This window comes from Pundamilia nyererei, unplaced genomic scaffold, assembly GCF_000239375.1.
Source record: "Pundamilia nyererei isolate P.nyererei 1_Seehausen unplaced genomic scaffold, PunNye1.0 scaffold00195, whole genome shotgun sequence".
Lineage (NCBI taxonomy): Eukaryota > Metazoa > Chordata > Actinopteri > Cichliformes > Cichlidae > Pundamilia > Pundamilia nyererei.
The window spans coordinates 744808-753738 of NW_005187596.1; the positions used below are offsets into that span (position 1 = coordinate 744808).

The following is an 8931-nucleotide window of genomic DNA, read 5'->3' on the forward strand; positions in this document are numbered from 1 at the left end:
CATGATAGTGAAGTTTAATGTCCACACACACACACACCCACACACACACATACACACACACACACACACACACACACACACACACACACACACAATTCGTAATCATAAGGCACATCTACTTGCCTCTTCATTTTCATTAGACCCAATAAATATGATATTTTAAAAAATTCACCATTTTTCTAAGTGGTAAAGGGTTATTATCAGGAAGACAAACAGGAGGACACTTTTCTCTGGATGAAGAAGTGGATCAATGAACTCACCGCACACTAGGACAGCCGACTGTGAGTGCAGAATATCCTCACATTTCCATTTGTTTTGCAATTTCCGAGTAGAACTTGCAGCACAAGCTGATGTATGACCTCTTTTTAGTTCCAAAGAGAGATGAAGGGGTACTTCCCAAAGTCTGATCTGCATAGGCCCATTCTCTTAGTGTCCTCCTCAATCATGCTGGTTTCCACGATTGCTGCAGAAGCATTAAACTACTATGAACCGAATAATTAAATTAAGCTTGCACTGCAATAACTTATCGGTGATATGGGTGTTATATAGTATACGTTTTCATTACTAAATTGAATGAATTAGTCTAACTTATAGTTCAACTATATCAGTAGATTTCTGAGGGGGCACAGTGACTTTATTGGGTGGGCTTGGACCCCTGAGGCCCATCCATAATGCCGAGGCTCTGAAGATGCATTCTCCAAAGTGCCTCTCTTCTGTTCCCAGCATCACCACTGAACAATACATATCAACAAATGACCTGCAAGGAAGCAATCTAACTGAAGTAGCTGTTATGTTGGTAGCAAGCTAGCTGAAAATATCTAACACCAGCCATAACACATACATGTTTTTCTAAAACAAAAAAGGCCATCTGGCTAAAGGGATATTTACCTAATCAATTGAAAAGATGGTTAACTACTGCAGGGTGTTTAATTAATGAAGGGATTGTTTGGTTTGTGGAATCTAATCCGGCCTTGAGCAGTCTTTCTACTGGCTAATGCTAGCATGGCTGCTATTATAAATGAATTGCTAATTCAGGTTGTAAATTCACCCTAAACTATCAGGGATGATATAAATCAGCTGGTCATTTCCATGCTACTTTATCAGTTAGCATTACAAATGACCTCTAATTGTGCCGAGTAGCTTGTTAACAGCTAACTGGCTGATGTTCGCTTGATTGCACATACATATAAAATACATTGGACGTAGCTACCATGATGTTACCCATTAATTTATTATCAAAAACTACTGATATTTTTTGCAGACCTGCGACCGTGTACTTACTGACATTAACTTGTCAGCCATTTTAAATTTGTAACTATCCTGAAAGATTGTTAAAAACTTATTTATCAGTATTTTGTGTCAAGATGGGTAACAAACCCCAGCCACTGGACTCTCCCCGGAACTATAGTCACTGGATCAAGTTGGCTTGCTTAGGTATTTGCCTGATATTTATTACATTTTGATATTGACATGTCTCTGTGCATTATCCCTAACACCGTCAACCAGTCATCATAGCTCATTCTGAATAATGACAGCGAAACTGAGGTGAATTGTTGAGGATAATTTTCCATCTGTAAGCACTGGTTTTAACGTGGGCGGACTCACACTTAGAAAATAAACTTGTGATGTGAGAATGTAATCAAATTGTTGATCGGAGGGAAAGTAGTTTAAAAGTTTTAGGACGCTACAGTCTAATGTCAGCTGGCATGACGTTAGCTTGTAACTTTATGTTGCTGTTTAGCAATCTCTTGTCAGCTGTGCAGAGACAGGAGGGTCGCATATCTGATCTGCCGACAATAATTAACTGTGACAATGTCGAGATTAAGTATGTTCATGTAGGATTTCTTATGTTTGAATCCTCACTTCAGTTCACGAGTGAGGCTTAAGGTTAGGAGGACGAGGATGAGATTGAGATGAGAATAGAAACAAACCGTTCAGCTTTTCATGTATTTTGAAACTGGGTTTTTTTGGAGGCCTGGAATTTAAATGTGTCTGTCTCTAAAGCACTTAAGGTCAACTTCTGTTGTTAAAATGTGTTATAGGCTATAAATAAAACAGACATGACAGTTAACAAAAAAGATTCAGACGTGTGTCATAGTGCATGTTTGAGGTATATTTTTTCATGTCCAAAAAACATTTTTTGAACACAATACAGTGAGCTACATGCTGAAGTTAGAGGATAGAAACAAGGTATAGATCCTCTCAGGCTAGTAGCTATCCAACATCAATACCAGAATTAGTATCGATATTTGAATCGATCTGCCCGCCTCTACTAGACTGCATGAGTGTAGCATTGACTGCTTCACAAGTGAATGTTCTTGTCATTATACATACATTGGTCTCCCAGTTGTACAGCACACAATACAGAGATACAATAGGTATAATCATTTCAAATATGCTAGTGTCCAACAGAATAAAGCACCTTCAGGTGACTGTTGTTGTAAATTGGCACCATATAAATAAAATTGGATGGACTTATTAATGCAACATAATACCATGCAAAACAGTCTGTACCTCTCATCACTCTTTTCTTATGGAAATCCCAAGCAACTCTGCAGCTCACCAATAACAGTGGTTTTTACTTTAAATTTAATTAAAATGGCCAAAAAATGTACTACAAACATCTGTTTTCCCTGTAACCGTTTTTCCCTTCTCTAACTGTTATTTCAATAATAAATGCTCATGGATTCTCCGTCTTATACTGCTGCATGTCCTTTCAAAGTATCATGTTTCTGGAACAATATGAATATTCATTACGCGGTTGCGCCGTGGCTTTGTGGGCATGTTTATTAGCTGTCTTTTAAACTTTTTGCATTCCCTTTGGAAGCCGGCGCTTGTGACTGCACAGCAATATGCTCACAACTGCTTGCACCCTGAATCCTGACAATTTGTTTTCCTTGAGGGACTGTAATAACTTCAAAAAGAGAACATTTGGCCCTTGCTTGTGTAAGCAGATGCGAAATGGCATGTACAACTTAAAAAAAAAAGAAACACACGTAAGTTTTTGTGAAATGCCACACAGAAAAGCAAAATGATGACTCTGTTTTTAATGCATCTACAATGGGAAGTCCTGTATTTTTGTATCTGCTGTTTGGTTCATGGAGCAACAGAGGGATGTCTGCCTGTGCAGCTATTCCTTTTCTTTTTACCCATAGAGAAAGCTCTTTAGTGGCAGCAGTGGCTCAGAGGATAAAAACGTGATGGTGAGCAGTCCCTTCCATGTCTCTTGGTGCTCCACTCAGGCTAAATTACATGTCATTGCAGCCCAGTTTCATCACAGCCACTTGTTTTGTCTTCTTTTTTTGATTTGTTTATTTGGGTCTCAAAGTCTTACATAAAACAACGTGAATTCTTGCACAGGGCTGTATTGCTTCTAATGCTTGCTCAATATTTCAAGGCTGCAGCTTTTTTTATTTTATTCTTTTTTCTTTTTGCCCTTTGTGCTTCTGAAGACCCTCCTTTTCAAGGGTATAGTATCCTTCTGGTACTATTTATAGCCAATCCGCACTCATACACACACACAGTCAGAAGGAGAAGTAAGCATGTGTGTATGTTGTGCACGAGTGTGTGGTTCGGGGGCCAATTTGATATTGGTAGGTCATTTAATAGAAAAAAAAAGTAGTGAGAAATGAATACTTTAGTTCTCCATGAATCTTTACCCTCTGCAAATTGTAGATACAGCTCTCTCATGTTGAGCGCCTGGCTGTCCTTATTATCTCCCCAGAATGCCATCCTGCAGGTTGTCCCTTATTTGCACTGCATTGTTTGGTGCCTTTTCTAAAAAAGCCGTCTGCTCTAGCTGAAGAATGTGACACATGGCGCCTAATGGCATGCATCAATGACACGCCAGCAGGAGAGCGAGAGGCTTCCTTCCTTCCTGCCAAGCTCTGCGATCAACTTGGAGTCTCACCCCAAACGACAGAGCAGAATAAGTCCTCAGATAGGGATTAGTATGAGCGCAAACCGCAACGGGACAAATCACAAATAAACAAATGCTGGATGTTGGATTTGGTTTGGACTGCATTGGACACACAAGCTAATAACACATGCAAATACCAAAGCGAGCATGCATGATCCTTTTTTTCACACTAAAGTGAGCACACGCCCACCCACACCCACAGAGACACAGTCACACACCCTCCTCTCCACATGTATCTTAGTAGTGAAGTCACTGAAGCGGAAACTCATGTTTATGAATGTGTAGGGTTTTTGGATTGCAGTTGTTTTGTTTGTGAAATTGCTAAATTGGCCAACCTTTAGTTTCAGGTTTTAGTAGACCTGCGGGCTGTATAATAACACATGAACAGCTGAACATTTTTCTCTACATAATCATTACAAAAAACAGTGCAAGCTTGATTGACAGAGCTTGTTAGAGGGCTCTTATTTTTCCAATCAGCAAAGTAATTATAAAGAGAGCCTCTTGGGTTCCCCCCATGTAATCTGGTCACAGTGGCTAGATCACCCCCTGATAGGAGAATGATTGCTGAATCCCCCTCAGATGTGTTGCCTATGAGCCTGCTGACTCTCGTCCCGCTGTCTCCATTAATGAAAATATCCCTAATATTACTAAAAGGTGTTCCTCCAGTCATTTAAATGTACGCCATAAAATATTAGCTGTGCAGCAAACCAACTAACAAGCTACAGCAGGCGGGAATGATGTAAACACCTTATGGAAAATGTTAAACCCTCTGGTAATTTCTTATAATCATATTTATAAGCAGCATTTACATGGGAAGGTTACATTAGGGCAAAAAACAATTATTCTAAGAGCATTTGCCAGGTAGAAAAGACATGCGTGGCTGATAGCAGTTGGAAATGTGTTTTCAGAGAAGCAAAATAATTGGCGTGTTACATAAAGTTGACCCCGCGTTTTAGCAGCATCTGCAGAGGGGAGTCAGAAAAAAGATCTTTATTATTCCAGACTTTAATCCAGCTCGGTGTTAGGCTAGTCCTCACCCAAAATGGCATCTTTGGTGTTAAAGAGTTTTTCGTTTAATCTCCATCTAATCACATGGTACCTGAAAGCCTTCAACACTTTCTGAAATCTGCAACTAAATCTATTTCTCAACATAAAAAGAAGTGTTAAAATAATTGTATGTATTTATGAGCTCTATTATGTTAGCCAATATGGCTATGATTTGTTAAGTCCTGTTTTGCCCATTGCCATCTTGGTTTTTTGAAACCATACCTGATGAGTTACAGGTGGATCTTAATGAGACACCGACGGTACTGCTGGGTAAAACCGTAGTGACTTGTCAATCACAAGAGGCCCTACCTGCTTCACTCTGAACGGGGACCTTAATTTCAAAATAAACATTGTGTCTGGTTTCTATGTACTTGAATGATTTTTCAAGATATTGAAGTTTCTCAAATGATGTCAGAAATGTTCACAGTCCTCGAGATTTGTCTGCCATATTGGTGTAACAACTGGCTGCTAGGTAAAAAATGTGTATTCCTTGACCAGCTAGCAGTAGTTCCTGGAGGTTGCTGGCTGTTATTGGGCAAAATCAGCTGTGAAATAGGTGCTGGACCAAAAATCTCCTAATAATTAATTTTTTCCTCGCTGGTCTTTTAAGAGGTTTTTAAAAGGGGCTTTAGAAATCACTTTCTTAGTGACTGCCTTCGGCCTCCAGCAACTCCTCCCAACTGGTTGGTGATACTCATTTTTCTTTTGTTGCCAGATGGTTGTGAACTATCCTCTTAGCCTGTTTGACTGGGTCTTTATTGACTTGATCTGGTCAAGTCGCATGTCCAAAATGACAGGCAAGTCAACATCATGTGGTTAGTGCTCATGTGTCAGCAAAACCTCAATACTTATTGGCTAATGATTTGTGATTGACAAGTTGTTAGTCAATGAGAAGTCAGTTTCAAAGACATATCAACTCCTCACTCAAAACATTTGGTTTCAAACATCAAGATGCTGATAACAAAACTGCTCTTCTGGGAGCTTGACAAACTGAGCAGGTGACATCACAGTGACTACTTCCATCTTTTATATCTGTGGAAGTAGGGTCATTTTCTCATAGATTATTACAACCAGAAGAATCCTCTGCTGGCCATTATACAGAATACAGACTTAGACCATTTCCACATTGGATTTCTCTATCAGATACTACGTACCTACTTAAGATAAAATAAGAAGGTTATGTGAACATCATGACATTATGAATGCATGAAGAAAAGCAGAAACAGGAGCAGAAACAGGTCCAGGTTTCTGCAAATTGCACACCATTTGCTGAATGGTCCTGATGGCTATCAGATGGAAGTAGTAAGTGTCCTCATAACATTACCAAATGTTGTAAAATGATCCTGGGCAGTAGACGGTAGTACATATAATGAAAGGAGTCTTTCATTTACAGAACCTGCTTTAGAAATTGCACCTAATTTAGACATTTTAGGCACACAAAGACTTGAACAAAACTAGTCCAAGGGCTACCAAATTTGTCACAAGCACACTTAAAGTTCACCAATGAACATATTATATAAGTTTTAATACATAACCAAATGCAAAAATTTCAGGGTGGTTTAATGAGAACATTTAATGGGAAGCCATGTGCCATCTATTTCTTTTATTTCATGTCAGAAGCATGAAAATGATCCCAGCATTTTCTGTTGCCCAATAGAGAATACAGTACTCAAAACTGTTTCCACAAGCATGCACGGACGATGCATATCAACATATGGGTGGCAATATAGTGTGAAACATGGAAGATAGCTTACTAAGTGGCAGTGAGATTGGTGTGGTGGAGAAAAAGCTGAGCTGTGAGAAGGCAAATTTTCACATTTTTAATGGCAATGCTGACCAAAGCAAACGGATGGCATGGCCAGTTATTGGGTTTGAGCTTTGCAACCTTTTAAGATGCTAAAAACGTTCCGGGTGCTGCAAATTCTTCAGCTTGAGCATAATGCATCGAGGAAACCTGCCTTATTTCTTTTAAAACCAGCTGTCAAAAGGTGCTAGAGTTGGATCTCACTGTGTTTTTGAAGATGCAGGTGTCTGACAGCGCAGAACTTAGATGTATTTTTAATTGGATGTAACAGGCGTATGGCAGTTCAGCTTCTCACACTGGATGCGACCAAATGGATGAATATTGCTTTTTGTTCTGAAGCTGCTCAGTACTCTGAGAGAGACTTGCTCTTAAAGCATATTAAAAGGCTATAGTGTCACCTCCATGCTTGCCTTCTCATCATTGATGGGGTACTGATGATGCGTTGCGAGTGTAAGCCCCCTCTAAGCCGCAGTGATTGGACCCATCAAGAGCGGCAGAATACACGGGGTGATAGCTGTAATACTAATCTCTGTCACCACCTTTTTAATGACACCACTCACTTAGCCACAGGTGTATTGAGAAAGCCACGTCTCTGCTCTGATAATGGGGGGGGGGGAAGAGAAATAAATTCGGTTACCCCAGTCTTTCAAATTGGACATAATTCCACAAAGCACACTGACACAATTCACTCGATGTTTCGCTGTTGACCCGGAAAGGAGCCGAGGCAGACAAATGAGGCCACAGTAATCCATTCTGCCCACCGAGTTCAGAGGGGAAAAAAAGAAAAAGAAGAACAACGGCGAGGCCTTGTGATATTAATGCAGGCGGCGACAAAGAGACCACAGCGATAAACATTGAAATTCTGTGAGATACATCAAAGCCGCTGCATAATGAACCCGTGTATCTTTAGGGCATGGAGACATACAGTAAACTCTATGCCTGTAATGTGATATTTGCCCATTTCAGAGTGAGCCTTGAAATCATATTTCATCCACGACACCTCCCGCATTCTGTCCGAGCACAGCTAATTCCCACGGGCCCGGCTTGGCGCAGCGGCAGTTCTCGTCAAGAGCCGGGGACAGCGCAGGTCGGACTGCTCGACAACACAAACACGCCCACCCCCAGCGCATGACACCCTGCCGCTGACGCTGTACTTCATCCACTTAGGGCAATCACCTGATCCCTTCAGGTTGTATGAAAATTAAAGAGGTTCAGAGGTTGTTGTGGCAATTACTGGGGACTTACAGTTGCTTTTTCATTGCAGCTTCCAAGCCACGAAATGGATTATAAACATGCTGGCCTTTCTCCACACTCGCCAGCCTGTGCTAAATTATGTCCCGAGGAAGTGTTTTAATAACAGATTTTTGCAGAGTTTACACCACACTGCATAAGAAGCAGTGAAATGAATAAGTACCCCGCCACCTGGGTTCTGGGTCATTCTGGTTAATAGGGTGTGATATAGTCACTGTATGACTGCAATAGCGGCTTCTGGTGGGAGGAGAGCCAGGTTACTGATTACTCCTCCAAACATTTCAGGTTGCCTGTCACCGAACAAACGATGCAACGCTATACTGCACTAATTCCGCTAAACTGAAAAATCACCCCACCCCCCAACTGGTGTTGTGTTTATATTAATTTTACTTTCTATCTGTATAGTGTTTAACACATTTGCCTTACACTTAAAAAAAAATCCCTGGTCGAGACTGGGAAGAGATACAAAAATGCCGGCCTGAGGGAGGTCACAAGCTCATCTATTCTGTTTTCTGCCACACCCAAGCCTAGATAAATGGGAACATTCCATCACGAAGGGAATTTGGCATCAAAACTGTAACCCCTGGGAAATAAGGGAGCAGCGAAAGTACCTCACTCTCTAAATAAATTTAAAATAAATTGAATTTTGTGTTACACAAGTGATAAAAAAAGAAACCAACTGGGAAGAAAACTGCAGTTCCCCTTGGGGCCACTAGAGGCTGGTTCCAAAGATAAGTCAATTCCGCAGAATACTATCCGGTTGTTCAGTCTGACGTCACTAGCCGTGTCTGGACCTAAACTCCGCTGCAGGTCCATATATCAAACGATCACTATGGCATTACTGAGAGTTGAAAAACTGTCTAAAGTCTTTCATCTTTAATAAAATGATCAGCGTTCTGCTCTACCAGGT

The 8931-nt window shown here is 40.6% G+C and overlaps 1 pseudogene; it reads left to right on the forward strand.

Annotated features, from left to right (window-relative positions):
* The window catches only part of LOC102199315 (uncharacterized), a 180049-nt pseudogene that overhangs the window by 822 nt on the left and 170296 nt on the right, over positions 1-8931 (forward strand).